Source organism: Canis lupus, chromosome 22 (genome assembly GCF_048164855.1).
Source record: "Canis lupus baileyi chromosome 22, mCanLup2.hap1, whole genome shotgun sequence".
Taxonomy (NCBI): domain Eukaryota; kingdom Metazoa; phylum Chordata; class Mammalia; order Carnivora; family Canidae; genus Canis; species Canis lupus.
In genome coordinates, this window is record NC_132859.1 from 42,019,262 (window position 1) to 42,036,827 (window position 17,566).

Here is a 17,566-nt window from a genome sequence, read left to right on the forward strand (position 1 = left end):
CTTGGCCTTGGGAAGCTCAGAAGGCCCTTACAGCACAAGTTTGTCCTAAGGTGGGATACATCGCATGATCGTCACAGACCCACAGACCCCAGAAGGAAGGGTATTGTGCATCAAAGGCTAGTCATGACTTAACTTCACACAGAAAAATAGGGCAGGGGGAGCCAGCCTCCTGAATTTCCCCAGATGTCCTAATATACCATGAGAAGACTACAACATAACTTGCCTGAGCAAGGATCTGGTGGCTAACCCAGGGATTGTCAACCTCAGCACTATTAACATTGGAGTCAGATAATTCTCTATTTTGGAGCTGTCCTGGGCATCTTGGATGTATAGCAGCATCCCTGGCCTCTACCTACCAGACGCCAGTAGCATGTCCCCTTACCCCTAGTGGTGACAACCAAAAATGTCTCCAGACATGGCCAAATGTCCTCTGGGGGACAAACCACCCCTACCTGAGAAACACAGCTGTGGAACAATGGACTGTGTTATGAAGCCAGCAGACCACCTGTAATCACAGCTGGATGACTATTTCCCAGGCCATCTGGATCTTGTAGACATCACGCCTCACACTCCTGACTTGGCCCCTTTTTCTCTCAGTGCCACTTGATTTGTCTTGGCTCCCAGACCCTCTCTTGGTTGGACATTTGTAGCCACCCCATTCTCACCCTTGAGACCAGGGGTCCTGAATCAAGAAGACCTTGGTTAGCCACTTTGCCTCTTGAGATGGCAGTTTCCTCATTTGGGAAATGAGAATAGCAGCAGGACCCCCTCACTTTGAGGTTGGTTGGGGTAATGCAGGGGAAGGCCTTCTCACTATGGCTCTTGCCACATTAAGGACCTAAAAGTCCTGCAGAGGTCACCACGTTAAAGTATGTAGGATTTCTACCTTTTTGCTGTCCGTTGTGTTCATCATTTCAAGGCAAATGAGTCTATCTAAGGAAAGTGTTTTAGAGCCTTAAAACATCCCCTCCCAGCACATTTATATACATACACACACAAACACACACACACACAGGACCACATTCTCTACTTAAAAGATGTGAGGCATCCCTGCCCTCCTGTTAGCATTGCCTTTGCTTTAAGTCAGTTCTGAGCAGAGTGGTTTTGAGGGACTAGAGGTAAGATGAAGCTTTTGGGGGAAGGGTATTGCAGCACTGCAGTTAGAAGGAGGAGTAGAAGAGTGCCCTGTCCCCTCTAGGGACAGAAATCCTTTTCTCAATCTCTCTCCCTGCCTTGTTCAGCGAATACCTCCTAGGGATACTTCTGCATTTGACCTGGGCCTCATGAAGCACATGTAAGTTGTATATGTCCCACCTCATCTGAAAGCATGGAAAGCTTTTCATCTTGGATAATACTCTTAGACTTCCAAGAGTCTTGACCTTGTCCTGTGAGCCATTAAGGACAATGTGGGAAAACAATGATCTAGCCTGTTGATGGCCAAACCACCTATTCCTGAGCATTCCCCCATGGTACCTGGCCTAGCTTGAGCTGGAGTCCCTGTCAGTTTCAGAGCTCTGGGCCCTCAACTCTGCAAGGCCTCTTAGTGTCCCACTCTGGCCTACTAAGATGTGTGAGCAGAGTCTGAAGCAAACCCAAGGCTTTTCTAGAGGCTCTGACCCACCAATTAGAGATTCCCTTGACCAAAGCTCCGGCATCTCTATTAAAGTGCCCTGGGTGGCCCAAGGGGAAGAGTGATTGCCATAGAGTAGCCACAACTCCCTTGATTCTAGGACCCTGAACCCTGTCCAGTCACCAGCAACAGCCATGCTTCCCCGTCCCGAGCCCTATGAGTTCCCCACAATGATGAGGGATAGAGGCCTGTAGAGGTTGGTCAACTCAGCCTGCCAGAGCCTTTTACAGAGGAAGACCTAGGCTCCTTGATGTTGTCCTAGTCTCTGAGACTTTGCTACAATTAATTTTATCCCAAAGCCAGTTTGATCATTGTCTGGGAAGTTGTTTTCTGTGGATACCAATTTTGCTCAGCACTGCGTGGGTCACCAGGTTCACCCCCAAAGTAGAACAGGCTTCTCCTGGGAGTTTCCCAGGCCCACCCACCTTCACCACACACACAGCTAGCGCCTTGTCACCAGCTAGCTACTACATAATGGATGCTCCAGGGTCAGCTGATAGCTGACCTGCCTCTCTGAGGTGAAATCCAGGGATGTCACAACTCCCCTCTTTCTCTGGAGCCAGGCTTTCTCAAGGCCTCACAAAGAATGTCCTCATGCTGTGGTCTGCCCAAGGGAGGGGAGGACAAGATGCTCACAAGGGCTGCTCATTTTCTCAAAATGGTCATTATTAAAATGCTTCCAAATGGAATCTCTTGGTATTTGATTAAGTCTTTTAACAAAACTAACTGAGCCACCATGGGAATTTTCAGCTGTCCGGCAGCCAATATCTGGCCTATATTTTGACTAATTGGTGCCTTATGGCTTTAATCATGTAAACCAAATGTGCTTTAATTTTTCTTCCCAGTTTTATCAATTTGAGGAAATTTCAGCAGCCCCCAATTGTTCGAGAATCCCAGAAGTACAAGGTGAAGTTTAGAGGACAGTGCAAGGCAGAAGAAGAAATGAGTCAACCCTTGCCTTAGGCATGCCCACCAGCTCTGCTTGCTGGTGTCTGGCCTTGTCCTGACACATGCTGAGGGAGCTGCTGAGGTGATGGTGAGCCTCATGGAAGCCACCTGCCTCTGAGTCCCGGGAAAACCTGCTTCCACACTGCTGCTGGCTGTGGGTCTGCCCACCAGGCCAAAAGTCTTCCTTCACTTGCCTTCCTGACTGGAGACCCAGAGCCCAGCCCACACTGAGGATCCTGGGGTGTTAGCTCAGTCTCTAGATCCTGCTGCCTCAACCTCTCATGTCCCTCAGTCCCTGGGGCCCTCTGTCCAAACCTAACAAATCCCAACTTGATGCCTTGTAGTCCTTTGTCATGGCCTCCCTGGAGCCAGTGGGGACAAGTGACTAGGCCCCAGTCCCATGTCATCTCCTCCCTGTACTGGCAAATGCAGTGACTTCACAGCAGCAAAGGTGTTTCTGTTCATGGAGCATGTTACTACAAGCAGAATTCATGGCCTGCCATAACCAACTTTTTCCTCAGTCATGTGTTTCAGGAGGAGATTGAAGACTTCACTAATTTAGCTAATAGTTTCACCATTTATCATAAAGTAGTCACCAAAAGCCAAAACTCTCATCTAATAAGTCTGTTTAAAAGATTATTAGTAATTGTGGATGAGTTTATCTCCCTTCCACTCTGAGAATGAGTATGGGATCATGTCACCCATTTCAAATGTAAGGTCTCTATGTCCAGCTTTTCCTCCTCTTTGAAGAGTCCTGATAGAAACCTTAAGGGTTCTGTTTCCACATCACAAAGTCTAGGATGTAGACTTTGTCCTCCCCAAAAGGGACTGTGTATACACTTGACCTACAATAAGGGGTTGGCTCATTTGGCACACTCACCCCCCCTAGTTCCCTGCTGCCTCACACCTTTACCAGGGAAGGTTCTGTCTCTGCCACTGAGGACAAAGGTCCAGGCAGCGTCTCGTCTTTGCTTAATTGAAGGCTCAGTGGGAGGAAAAACAGGAGGGGTCAAGTCAGCATGGTTGGGGATCCAGGACTGGCAGGTGAGCTCTTGGATGTGGTCCCTGTGGCCGCCCCCTGGACCATTTGCACAGTCTCTCCCAGCTGTCTCCCTGCTTCTGCTGCCCCCAGTATCCACAGCATCATTCCCACCTCAAGGCCTGTGTGGCTGCTGCTCTTGCCTTTGCAGAATACAGGTCCCTGCACTGTTCTCATGGCTCGCGCTCTCACCATTCTGTTCTCAGGGAGACCGTCCCCCCCAACCACACACACTTCCTCCTTTCCTCCTGCTCTAGTTTCTTCATGGTACCTACTGCTATCTTAAATTACTCTGTTTACTTTCTCATTGCTTCTCACAGCCATAGCTCTGACTTGACACCACTAGATCCCCAGACTCCAAATAGGGTCTGGCACATAGTAGGTGTTCAATACATCTTGAGTATTGAACTCCAAATAGGGTCTGGCTCATAGTAGGTGTTCAATCATCTTGAGTACAGAATCATACTAATGCGTGTAGGACCTTTTATAGTTGCCAGAAGAGCTTTTCATGTGTCATCTCGGGTACGCTTGTGGTTTATTTCTGCCCGCTTCTAACTAAACTGAGGGCCTTGGGAATGAGGATGTGTAATTCTCTTATAACACCACAGACTTCAAACTTAGGCTATACCCATTTTATATAATTGCAGTCGTGTTCGCCGTATATATTTGTTTTGTGTTTTTTACTTTACATTGAAAGCATTTTCCTAATTGTCCTTATGTATAATGGCTGAATCATAGCATCACAGCACATAGGACACATAGCTGACAGTGTCCTTATTTGGTGGAGTGAGAAATTGAGGAAAGAAAGAAGTTGTGGGGGCTTATTTAGACTTGTTGCCCTGACATCGACATCGCTCTACTTTGTCTCCCTATCCACTGGAAGGTTCAGAGAAAGAGCTGGAAACGGGTGCTTTAATTAAGCCACTTCTGGGATGCCTGGGTGGCTCAGCAGTTGAGCATCTGCCTTCGGCTCAGGGCATGATCTCGGAGTCCCGGGATCCCTGCATGGAGCCTGCTTCTCCCTCTGCCTATGTCTCTGCTTCTCTGTGTGTGTGTGTGTGTGTGTGTGTGTGTGTGTGTGTGTGTGTGTCATGAATAAATAAATAAAATCTTAAAATAATTAAGCCACTTCTATCTGCTTCTTTCCCACCTCAAAGCCCCACCCTTACACACACACTCCATACCACAAATGAGGGATCCTTTTTTTTTTTTTTTTTTTTTTGACCTCCAGATCTAATACAACTAAGAGCTCTGCACAGGTGTTTTAAGAGGGCTTTGACCTTTCTCCCAATGTTCTCTGCTCACTGAAGTCAGCTTGTTTTTGTTTCTGTAGCCTCTGTATCTGTTTTCTGAGATGCTAAGAGGACTTCACGTGCCCGTTTCCTTCGCAGCCTCTCAGCATTTGTGATCATCATGGGATGCAGAGGGAAAAAGCCAGAAAGACCCAGAAGCCTTGCCACAGGCTTAGAGAGATGGGCCCCACAGCCAATCCAATGCCGGATCCACTCTAGGTTGAGAGCAATGATTTTCTCCCCGTGACTGTTGGGCAGTGGATTATAGGAGCCCAGCTGCTCCACGAAATGGCCATCCCGGGGCCACTTGTTGTGAGCAGCCACAAAGCGGTAGAAAGGCCGGTTGGTACAGCCACTCAGGGCAAGGCGGATGGTTAAGTGGCCCCCATGGTAGGCCTTGCGCAGGACAGGAGTGAGCTGGACCATGGTGCAGCCGGCAGATTAGTATATAGATACCTCAGTATGACCATATAGTTTCCTAAGGATGAGCTGGAACTTTCTTGGGTCAAGTTCAAATTCTATCTACTTACATAGTTCCTCACTTCCTGTGACCCAAGTTCTCACACTTTCCAAATCACCTGATGATTGCTACCTTGAGTGTTTTCTCTTGTGAGGAAATGATTCCAGCCTCCTGTGGTTGACATCCTAACACCACTGCCTTGGAAATACATTCTCTCATATTAGCCTTTCTAAGCACTTGGATGAGGTCCTCTGGGGAAAATAGCATGTACTGATCCTGTATTTCACTAGAGCTTTTTCTGGGCCATCCTCTAGTCTATCCTTATATCCACACAAGGTCCACAATTATAATTCTTTGCCAATTAAAACTGCTTTTTCCTCACATATTTTGGACCTGGTTGTTGTAGCTAGTGAGTTGGATTAGGCCTAAAAGATTTCCCAAACCAGCTATATTATATTCAACACTTTAAGCTACTAGACTTAATGGCCAGAAACTGATTTAATTATGTACAGTTTTAAGCAATAAGGGCATTTTGACTGCCCCATAGAGAGGTGAGAGAATTGGCTGGCCTAAAATGAGGGAGGTAGATAGAGATAATTGTCTTCTAGAAAATAATCGTGTCTTATGGGATGAAAAGGAAAAACATTCAAATCCTCAGCATATTATTTCCATGTCCCCTGGATTTAGCAGGTGCCCACAGGTGCAGGCAGGAGTTTGGGCAGGAGAGGAGAATGAAGGTGTCAGGCTAGACTGGAGAGCATAAGGACCCCGAGAGGAGGAAAGAAAGGTCAAGAGAAAGAAGAAAATCCTCCCACACTGGTGTGTTCTCACTAAAGTCCATACAATTTGATAATTCACCTGTTTGCCTACCTCTCATCCTCCTTTGCTGGGTGCTTTTCCAAATCTGGAAATATCCATTGAGAGGAGAGCGTTCACCACATTGACCCTAGCTCTAGAGGCCCTGGTCCTACCTTCCTTGGTCAGATGCTGGCTCTGGCTCTGTATCCAGTGTTCCTACATCCAGACCCTGAATAGGGGAGGCAGAGGGCAGCATGATGATTTAGGGCAAGAGGAGCAATGCAGTCAGCCATATCTGATCTCCATCTCAGCTCCACTACTAACCAGTAACCTCAGCCCATCTTAACATGGGATCATAGAAGACCTTCCTCATAGGGTCATTGTGAGGAGAACAACAAATAATAGTCCACAATGGCAGCCCAGAAAACTTATAACTCACTTCCCATCATTAGCAAGGACAAACCTCCACCCATGGATGCAAAGAGGGATGCACAAAGCCTTCTGGTAGCCAGATGCTGAAGGATATCACCAAATGAGTTGTGGTCCCCATATCAGGAACCGTTCAGCAGACAGTACATATGATGACCCACAGAGTTCTTCGGTCAGCACCTGGAAAACCAAGTTCTGTCTAGAAGAGAAATCCTGTGGTCCCTGCTCCCAGTGGAAATGATGGGAGTCGACAACAATGGTGGGGAGCAAAGGGTACCATATGATTTGCAAGGGGCAGGGTGCACAGTGGCACAGAGGATACAGAGCCAGAGCCAGCATCTGACCAAGGAGAGTATTTATCAGCTCACCAGCCAACCCCAGCTGTACAGGGGGTGCAGCAGCTGATGTGAGAATGTAATGATCTCTTAGAACAGGGAGGGGTCTTAAAGTTGGGGAGACTGGGTCCTATCTCAGTGCCAGTGCTTGCCGGCCTGCAAACTTTGGCAAAGCACAGAAGCCTTGTTAGCCTCCATTTCTTCTGGGAAGTGAGCATTCTAGTATTTATTTTTCAAGGTTGTCAAAGTGTTCATTTCCTTTCTTGACCCAAATTCCAAGGCCTTTTTACTCCTAGGCCTTATAGCTCAATTAGTCTTACAAAGGTGGATCCCAACAGTTCCTACCTGAAACCTAGGATTTGTTAGCCTTGCCTGTTAGCCTTAGCATTGCACACCTGCTAATGCTCTGTGCACACTCCCCTGCCGCCCAATTCTTATTGAGAACTCAACACAGAAACTCATGGGTGCTCTTGAACAAGAGGTGGTAGCCAGTTTCTTCCTCTTCTGCCCCAGCCTTCTTCAACTTGAGGAATCAATATATTCCAGCTACCACCATTTCTCTGGACCTCAATGCTGTTCAACTGCAAATGAAAGCTAAGCTGTGCTGTTTGTAGAGCGTAGAAGAATCCCTCCATAGTGGTCAGTGTGGACACAGAGATGGTGCTATGCATGCCCTAGTACCATTCAGGCTTAGTGTAAGATCTCGGGCTCCCTCCAGAGAGCCTGAGTTCGTGGGAATCTGGGCCAAATCTAGGTGAGCAAGGCTTTGCAATGGGGCCTAGCTCCTCTGCAAGCCCTGTCTATTCCCTGTCTCTTCCCTTCTCTTCCCTAGAACCTAGTGTAGGTTCTAGCTGGAACCCCTCACTGCTTAGTGACCAATCAGCAGATCCGCTGACAGCAATCAGGGATACCTCTAGATTTCTTTCCAGTCATCCCCCTGCTTACTAGTTCTGGTCGGAAGGGGCCTCACTTACTTTTGTTGAAGAACATAAAGGTTTCTTTTCTTAACATTTTATTTATTGATTCATATGAGAGAGAGAGAGAGAGAGAGAGAGAGGCAGAGACACAGGCAGAGGAAGAAGCAGGCTCCATGCAGGGAGCCCAACGTGGGACTCGATCCCAGGTCTCCAGGATCAGGCTCTGGGCCGAAGGCGGTGCTAAACCACTGAGCCACCCAGGCTGCCCAAGAACATAGTTTTTAAATGGACTCCAGGGAAGGCATGGATGCCCTGAGGCCATTGAAAGCTGTATGAGAATTGCTCCATTTTACCCCACATGTGCTCAGCATCCTCGAAGGCATGATGAGCAAGCATACTGGCCTGGATGCAGAGCAGTGTATGTTAATATTGCCTTGCTTTGATGTCAGTGTGGGAGGTAGGACCCTGGCAACAGCTCAAGAAATTTCTGGAGAGGCCCACAGTGAGCACTGCAACACCAGGCAGAGGGTGGGGGAGGAACTTCCTAATCCCATCTCACCTTCCAGAGGTTCTTCCCCAGATTCCATCCTGGCATCTCATGGCAAGGGGATAGATGACATGTTTCGATATGCGTTTGGTAAAATGGCTTTGAAGTCACCTAAAAACCTCAGCTGAGAGAAGACAGAGTATATGTTAAGAGAACAAAATAAAGGGGCCCGGTGGATGGGTTTTATTTTTTTTTAATTTAAACTCTCTGAAGTAGAGTTGTCATAGTTACCTGCCTGTTTTTACTTGTATTTGTGAGATCTGAGGGCCATGGAATTAAAACAAACCTCCGCTGTGTGAAGCGTGTGTCTGTAATAACAAGCACCAGGGAACACCTGGGCTGGCTCCCTGTTGCCTGTTTCATCTCCTGGATTTTTGTAGTCTCAGTGTTGCCTGGACCTGTCTGGAGGCCTCTCTGGTTAGAAAGCTGAAGCGACCTAGGCTTAATTTTGCCACACACATTCAGGATCACTGAAAACACAGGCAGATGTTATTACACACTCATAAACAAACCCCACAGGCTGCCCAGGCCTGACTTGGTTGGAGCCATGTATCTCTCCATTCCCCAAACCATTTCTAAACAGAGAAACTCACACTGGAACGTTTTATGAGCTTCATAAGGACAATGCTGTGAGTCATATTTATGAGGATGAATTCATGTTATACCACAGATAGAAAATTAAAATACATTCTTATTCACACCTTTTTTATGGTCTTAGATAAGGAGTGTAGGCACCAGTCCTGGCTTTGTCCCTCAGTGGCCACCATGACCTGGATAAGCCACTGTCCTCCCTGTTGTCACAGCCTCACCTGCTAACTGAAGGAGCTCACCAACTTCAATGTCCTGCCATTGCAGGGGATAGAAGATGATTTTTTTGTGAGTTTGCCTTTGGGAAAGTGAAATCCAGAAAGGAGCCAACCCCAACTGTCCTGTAGGGTGTGCATATAAAGTCACTACCTTACAATTTGTGAGCCAGGCAGAGAATTTGAAGATTGATTCTGCAGGACACCTGCCTCTCCTTGCAGTGTTTTGGTTTTTTTTTTTTTTAAACATTTTTTTAAATTTTTTTATTTATTTATGATAGCCACAGAGAGAGAGAGAGAGAGAGAGAGAGAGAGAGAGAGAGGCAGAGACAGACAGAGGGAGAAGCAGGCTCCATGCATCGGGAGCCCGATGTGGGATTCGATCCCAGGTCTCCAGGATCGTGCCTAACTGCTGCGCCACCCAGGGATCCCAGTGTTTTGGTTTTACCCAGTGATGCATGAATGCTGGTTGACATGCACCATATTCAAGCCACAGTAGCAGGTTGAATAAGTTGTATATTTGCCCAAAGTATACAATCTGTTTTTAATATATCCTCAATTAAACAGCACTGGAGGAACAATCTTTCTAAGATGATCTTGGTTCTAAGCTCCAATTCCCAACTTTTTATCTGATCTTTTTCTTGAACACCCCATGTTTTTAGTGATCCTGTCTACCAAAGGAACTGCATGTATTTAGTATAATTCATGTTTCCATTTTGATTGATTTTAGCCACACAGCTACGAGACAGATGTCTCAGGGCGAGATAATGACAACCACACCTGATAAATTTGATATATTTTTATTATAATGAGGAGGAATGTGAGGCAGGCATGACTCTTTTCACAGGAAATGGACGTTTTGAAATAATGAAATCCACTCATGGACCCTTAGAGGTCCAGGACCCTCTGCTATAGAACATTATTGGAAAACCAAATTGAGTTTGTTTGTCTTGGCTTATGGGAATTAACTGAGAGCTAGTAATGAAAATAGTAATTGCAGGAAGAAGTATGATGTTCATACTTTTTGCCAGTCCACTCTTACATTATTTATTTTCTTAAAGAGTCCCTGCAATTCTCTTTCTTGACTACTCTAATCACAGTCATGAGAAGTTCTCCAATAGTTGCTGAACCAGAAATTCAATATCACAGTGGACAAGTGTCACTTCTACTTCATTGACCTTCTTCTGTGGGTCCCAGTGTGCCCCAAACATTCTCTTATTTCCATAGCACAAAAGGGATAGGTAGGATGGCCTTGGAGCAGACCCACAATTTGGTTTTCAAAAAAGTTTAAGTACCGAGAAAATAGAAGGTTCTAGGCCACACTATGTGGTTGGTAGATACAGTGGGATGTTTCTAAAATTAGGTTGGTTCCCATCTTAATTAATTAATTTATTTTTAAAGATTTTATTTATTTATTCATGAGAGAGGCAGAGACATAGGCAGAGGGAGAAGCAGACTCCCCACAGGGAGTCCCTGATGTGGGACTCCATTCCAGGACCCTGGGATCATGACCTGAGCCAAAGGCAGATGTTCAACCACTGAGCCACCCAAGTGCTCCCCCATCTTAATTTATAACCTTCAGTGGCTAGAGAGGAGCCCCAACTCTGGGAGAACAGAGTAATTCTCTCCTCAGGGTCATTTCAAAGTCACTGGAAATCCTAATATTTTTAGTTTGACTAATTATAAGAAATCGGTATCATGGGCAGCCCACGTGGCTCAGCAGTTTAGCGCTGCCTTCCGCCCAGGGCCTGATCCTGGAGACCCAGGATCGAGTCCCACGTCAGGCTCCCTGCATGGAGTCTGCTTCTCCCTCTGCCTGTGTTTCTGCCTCTCTCTCTCTCTCTTTTTTTTTCTCTCTTTCTGGGTCTCTCATGAATGAATGAATGAATAAATAAATAAATAAATAAATAAATAAATAAATAAGAAATCGGTATCACAGGACAAAATAACTTAGCAAGGTAAACTAAACTCTTATCTTCTTGAGAATCATCCAGACTTTACTGATTTGTCATTCTAAAATCCCAATCAGACCTATATCCCAAGTAATGCATGAAAGGTGTCTCCACTGTTTTTTTCATTTACCTGTTGAAGGACATCTTGGTTCCTTTCACTTTTTAGTGACTGAAGCTGCTAGATACAGACTTTTGTGCAGACCTAAGTTTTCAGTGTACTTGGGTGAATACCTAAGAGTGCAATTGCTGGGCCACATGATAAGACCATGTTTAATTTTATAAGAAAGTGCCAAAATGTCTTACAAAGTGCTGTACCATTTTGCAGTCCAGCTTAGCAAGCAATGAGAGTTTCTGCTACTCTGCTTCCCGGCAGGCTTTTGTTTGTTTTCTGAATGTTAGCCATTCAAATAGGTATGTAGTGGAATTGCATTGCAGTTTAAATTGGTATTTCTCTAATGACAAATGGCATTGAGTACCTTTTCATGTGCTCACTTGCCACCCATACTTTCTTTGGTGAAGTGTCTATGTAGATTTTCTGCCCATTTGAATAGTCAGATGGTTTGTTCTCCTGTTGAATTTTAAGAGTTCTTTTTACATTGTGGGTAAAAGTCCTTTATCAGGTATGTGATTTGCCAATATTTTCTCTCAGTCTGTGCTTATCTTACTCTTATCAATATTTTACAAAGAGCAAAGTTTTTAATATTGGTAAAATCCAATTTTTCAATTTTTTTTTCAGGGACTGTGCTTTTGTTATGTATCTAAAAACTCATCAACAAAGCTAAGGTCACATAGATTCTCTTCTATATTTGCTTCTAGAAGTTTTATAGATTTAGATTTTATGCATTCAGATCCATGATTCATTTTGAATAATATTTTGTTTAAGGTATAAGATATGTGGGTAAGTTCATGTTTTTGCATATAGGCACCCTTTGTTGTAGCACTATTTGTTCAAAAGGCTGTCTTTCCCCCATTCAGTTACCTTTGTGCATTTGTCAAAATGTTTTGTTTTTTTTTTTTTTTAATTATTTATGATAGTCACACAGAGAGATAGAGAGAGACAGAGATACAGGCAGAGAGAGAAGCAGGCTCCATGCACTGGGAGCCCGACGTGGGATCCGATCCCGGGTCTCCAGGATCGCGCCCTGGGCCAAATGCAGGCGCTAAACCGCTGCGCCACCCAGGGATCCCCATTTGTCAAAATGTTGATAGTATTTGTGTGGGCCTATTTCTGGGCTACCAATTCTATGCGACTGATCTGTATGTCTGTCTCTCTGCCAATACCATGCCATCATGGTTACTGTAGCTATATAGTAAATCTTAAAATTTTGTAGTGTGGTTCCTCCAACTTTATTCTGCTTTTTTCAAAATTATTTTAGTTATTCTTGTTCCTTTGCCTTTCCATACAAATTCAGAATCAGCTATTCTATATCTACATAAAATCCTGGGAGGGGTACCTGGGTGGCTCAGTTGGTTAAGCATCTTGATTTCAGCTCAGATCATGACCTCAGGGTTCTGGGATCAAGATCTACATCAGGCTCCACACTTAGAATGGAGTCTGCTTAGGATTCTCTTTCTCCCTTTCCCTTTCCCCCCTCACCCCACTTGCATGCTCTCTCTCTTAAAAAAGAAAAAAAACTTTCTGGGAATCTGATAGGAAATGCATTAAACCTGTATTTTGGGGAATTAATAACTGTACTATATTGAGTCTTCCAATTCATGAACATAGTATATCCATTTATTTAGGGATTTTTTCTTTCATCAGCATTCTATATAATTTTTAGCATATAGATCCTGACCCATTTTGCTGGATTAATACCTTTGAAATTTGTCAAAACTTGCTTTATAACCCAGCATGTGCTATATTTTGAAAACTTCCCATGTACCTTTGAAAAGAATATATATGCTGAAGTTGTTAGATGAATTTTTCTTTATGTGTTAATTAGGTCAGGTTTGTTCATCTTGTAGTATAAAACTTCTGCATCCCTTCTGATTGCATATTGCTGAGAGATTGAAAAGTATCCCACATAATTATAGTGCTGCTTTAGCAGCATCCCACAGATTTTGATATATCATTTTTTACTAAGTTAAAATGCTTTATTAAATTTTATTAAATAAAAATATAAATAAAGCTTAATAAAATATTTTCTGATTTCCTTGGGAAAATGATCTTTCAATTATTTAGGAGTAAGTTGATGAATTTCCACGGGATTTGGGATATTCCTATCATCTTTATTGATTTCTAGTTTATGATTAAAAAATATAATTTATATGGCTTCAGTCCTTTTATATTAGTTGAGTTGTTTTATGATCCAGGATATTGTATATGTTGGTGAACGTTCCTGGGTTCTTGGGAAAAAATGTGTATTCTATTACTGATGGGTTTAGTGCTCTGCAAAAGCCATTGAGATCCAGTTAGCTGACGATGTGATTCAACTCTTCTGTATCCTTGCTGATTATTTTTTTCCGCTCATCCTATTACTGTGAGAGTAGTTTGAAGCCTCCAGCTGCAGTTGTAGATTTATCTGTTTTTCCTTTCAGTTGTATCAGTTTTTGCTTTGTGTATTTTTAATTTCTATTGCTGAGTGTACGTTTACTGTTATATCTTCTCAATAACAAAATCTTTTTATTAAAATGTATGTCCCTATTTGTCCTTGGCAAATTTTTTGTTCTGAAGTCTTCTTTGCCTGATATTAATGTAGCTACTCGAGCTTTCTTTAGATTCATGTTTGTATGGTATACATGTTTTCATCCTTTTACTTTTAACCAACCTGTCTTACTCTATTTGAATTAAGATTCTTGTAGACAGTATATAGTTGGGTCAATTTTTTTGTCATGTTGAAAAATCTGTTTAATTTGCTGAATTTGGATCATTTACATTTAATGTAATTCTTGTGTTAGGATATAGTCTACCTTTTTATTTAGGTTTATCCTCTTTGTTTTCATTTTCTTGCTTGTATCTCTCCTGACTTATTTAACATTTTTTACGAGTACAGGTTGTCTATAGTAATTTTTACTAAGTTTTTTTTTTTTTTTTAGGGATTCCTATTGGGATTATAAAAGACTTTACTTTTGGAGCACTTGGGTGGCTCAGGCAGTTGGTTGTCTGCCTTCTGCTCAGGTCATGATCCCGGGGCCCTGGGATTGAGCTGCATGTCAGGCTCCCTGCTCAAGAAGGAGTCTGATTCTCCCTCTCCCTATGCCCCTCCTCTTCAGTGCTTGTGTGCTTGCTCTCTTTCTCTCTCTCTTTCTCTCAAATAAGATCTTAAAAAAGATAAAAGACTTTGCTTTTCACAGTCTACTTATAATCGGTATTTTACAATTTCAGTTACAATATAGAAACCTTACCACCTTATAAGTTCCTCTGCCCTTCCCCCAGTTCCAGTTCTCTTTTATCTACATGTGTTTAAAACCCCATCAGACAGTATTATATGTTTGCTTTTCTACCATCAAATGTATTTTAAAGAAAGGGAATAGTATGTTATGTTTACCCAGATATTTACCATTTCTGTTGCTCTTCCTTCATTCCTAATAGTCCAGGTTTCCTTCTGGTGTTATTTCCTTTCTTTATCAAGAGTTTTTTTTTTTTTTTTAAGTTTATTTTGTATTTTTAAGTAATCTCTACCCCAATGTGGGGCTCAAACTCATGATTCTGAGATCAAGAGTTGCATGCTCTTCCAACTGACTCATCCAGGTGCTCCTGAAGAGTTTCCTTTAGTAATTCTTTTAGGGAAATTCTGCTTCTATTGGTTTTCCTTCATCTGAGAATGTCTTTATTTCACCTAAATACCTGAATTAAATTTTTGCTAGAATAAAATGCTAGTTTGATACTTCTTTTAGCACTTTAAAAGTGTGTCACTCTCTTCTGGCCTCAATGTGATAAGAAAATCACAATAATTCAAATCAGTGTTCCCCTATACATAACTTGTATTGTCTTTTTTTTTTTTTTTTTTTGCCTGCATCCACAATTCTTTTTTGTCCTGAGCAAATTTGATTATGATGTATTTGGATATGGATTCTTTGGGTTTATCTTGTTTGAGTCTCTCTCACATTTTGAATCTATAGATTTATATCTTTCATCACACTTGGAATAGTTTTAATTATGATTTTTCAATACTTTTTATCCATTCATGCTCTGCCCTCTCATTCTGGAACTCCAGTGATACAGACCTTTTGTTATTGTCCTACAGGTCCCTGAGGTTCTATTTGTGTTTTCAGACTTTATCTTTGGTTGCTCAGATTGGATCATTTCTATTGATCTATCTTCAAGTTCACTTCTTCTTTCCATTATACTAATGAATCCATTTGCCATGGTTTTTAAAATTTGGGGGTTATATTTTTAGTTCTAAATTTTCATTGGTCCTCCTTTATAACTTCTAATTTTTCACATCCTATTCTAATACTTGATTCTATTCTATTCTATTTTTTAAAGATTTTATTTATTTATTTATTCATGAGAAACACACAGAGAGAGAGAGAGAGAGAGAGAGAGGCAGAGGCATAGGCAGTGGGAGAAGCAGGCTCCATGCAGGGAACCTGATATGGGACTCGATCCCAGGACTCCAGTATCACACTTTGAGCCAAAGGCAGACACTCAACCGCTGAGCCACCCAGGCGTCTCTTGATTCTATTTTAATACCCCTCTCCTCTAATACTTGTTTTAAGAGTGTTACATTACATTTTAATACTTGTTTCAAGAGCATTAGTGATTGCTTGTTTTAGTATTTTTACAAGACTTTAAAGTCTTTGTCAGATAATTCCAACATCTGTGTCATCTTGTTGTTTATTGTCATTTATGATCTATGCTGAGCAATGTTGGATTTTATCTTGGTTACTTTAAATATTATATTATGAGACACTGTGCCTAATTGAAACCCCACAAGAATATTGATACTTTTATTTGAACAAGTAATTATGTTGGTTATGATCAGGATGCAGGTTGGAATAGTAATTTCAATGTCCTGTCAGTTTCTAAGCATTTGCAATGCTATTTGGGTCTATCTTGTGTGTCCATCTTCTAGGTGTCAGTCGGGGATGTGGACAGAGGTTTATTAGCTCAGTTCGCTAAGTTTTTGGTATGCCATTTGGATCAGTTCCATGCATACACAGGTTGAGGGTGAGCCTAGGAATTTATAAACAATTTTATGCAGTTTCTCAAGCTCTTCTGATCTGTTATCTCCCCAGTGTTTTCCTGGTTTCTTGCATCTCCCATTTTCTGTCTGGCCATAAACTGCTCACTTCCACAACTGCCATGTCTGGGCCAAACATTGGTGACAACAGAGCAGGTGGGAGGGGGGTAGTTTTAGGCTGGGCTCCTGTGCTGGCTGCTGTCGCTGCTGCCACCACAGAATTGCCTGGGGCCTGGGACAAGAAAACTGAGAAAAAGGGTGGGGTGGGGGGTTACCTAGAAGATATTATCTCCTCTCTGTGAGCTTTTGGGAGTTTCCTTTCCCATTTCTCAAGCCTGGTTTCTCCTGGAGCTCTCTCTTCTGCCCCACAGTGCTGACTTCAAGCCAAGCTATTCTGCATTCACCACCAATTTACTGGTGCTTTGAATCTGGTGCCTTTCCCCAGTCTGCCTGTTGCTGTTCACTTTTCAGTATTCTTAAATAGCTGTGCTGTGCATTCTGTTCAGGTTTTATAACTGCATTTAGAGGGAAAGGGTAGCATGTGTTTTCTCTGTCTTACCCAGAACTGAAATCTTTGATTGATATTAAAATATTTATTTTCTAATTAACTCATCTTTATATACAGCAACTTATATACAATAACTGATGTTTCAATTGAGTTCTGTTAAGGGGAGCCTCGGTGGCTTGGTTGGGGATCTGACTCTTAGTGTTGGTTCAGGTGGTGATCTCAGGGTCATTGAGATGGAACCCCATGAGGAGTTCTCACTCAGTGGGGAGTCTGCCGGAGATTCTCTCCTTTTGCCCTTCTTCCTACTCACACACACTTTCGCTCTTTCTCTAAATAAGTCATTTTAAAAAATAAAAATAAAATAGAGTTAAGTGGCCAAAGCACATAGTTTTCAATGACTTCTTTTGGCTTCATTTATGGCTACAGACATCAGCTGCACATGATGCTGTTTTGATCTCTTCCTTTGATCACCTCATTCTCACTGTAGTTTTCTATTTGCACCTTCTAACTTGCCTTGTGAGCAAATGTAGTCTTGTTATTTCTTTGCAAGTTGTGGGGTAATTGCCTCGGAGCACAGCCTCTACACACAATCCCATGATAGGGCTGCTAAGGGCAGTGATTCTGGACATAGCTCAACCAAGCTGGATGTGGAACAGTTTTGAGAAAAATCAGGTAGGAATCCTCTCTGAAGACCACTGTAGTGTACATTTGTGCTTACTTCAGACATAATTGAACTACAGCTGACGTTTTCAAATAGCAGCCTTTGAACTCATCAAGTTGGG

General features: G+C 42.8%; 1 protein-coding gene and 1 pseudogene across 6 annotated transcripts in view; one reads left to right on the forward strand and one right to left on the reverse strand.

Annotated features, from left to right (window-relative positions):
• ULK4 (unc-51 like kinase 4) overlaps positions 1 to 17,566 on the forward strand; it is a 591,708-nt gene that overhangs the window by 570,000 nt on the left and 4,142 nt on the right. The window lies entirely within an intron of this gene.
• Positions 4,840 to 5,341, reverse strand: LOC140614498 (small ribosomal subunit protein bS16m pseudogene; annotated as a pseudogene).